Raw genomic sequence first — 416 nt, forward strand, 5'->3', positions numbered from 1 at the left:
CACACACTAGTGAGCAGTGTGGAGAGGCACAGAGCGCACACACTAGTGAGCAGTGTGGAGAGCTACAGGATTCACACAGCAGACAGGAGAACTGAGAGGCTTTTATCAGTTACACACAAGTGAAATCTCAGCTTCTAGCACCATCCAGGAATACATGCGAGGTGTGCAGACATATGTGTTACAGGCTTTCAGCACAGCATAAATAGACATATGACAGGCGTGACCTAACGTGGTTTGGGTGAGAATGGCCCTCATAGCCCCAGATGCTTGGTTCCCAGTTGGGGGAAGGATTTGGGAAGGATTGGGGACTGTGTCACTGGGGATAGACTCTCATTTCAAAAGCTCACGGTATTCCCAGTTAGTGCTCTTTTCTCTGCCTCCTGCTTCTGAGGAGCTCTTGGCTACTGCTGCAGCCT

This window comes from Microtus ochrogaster, chromosome 2 (assembly GCF_000317375.1).
Source record: "Microtus ochrogaster isolate Prairie Vole_2 chromosome 2, MicOch1.0, whole genome shotgun sequence".
Taxonomy (NCBI): Eukaryota; Metazoa; Chordata; class Mammalia; order Rodentia; family Cricetidae; genus Microtus; species Microtus ochrogaster.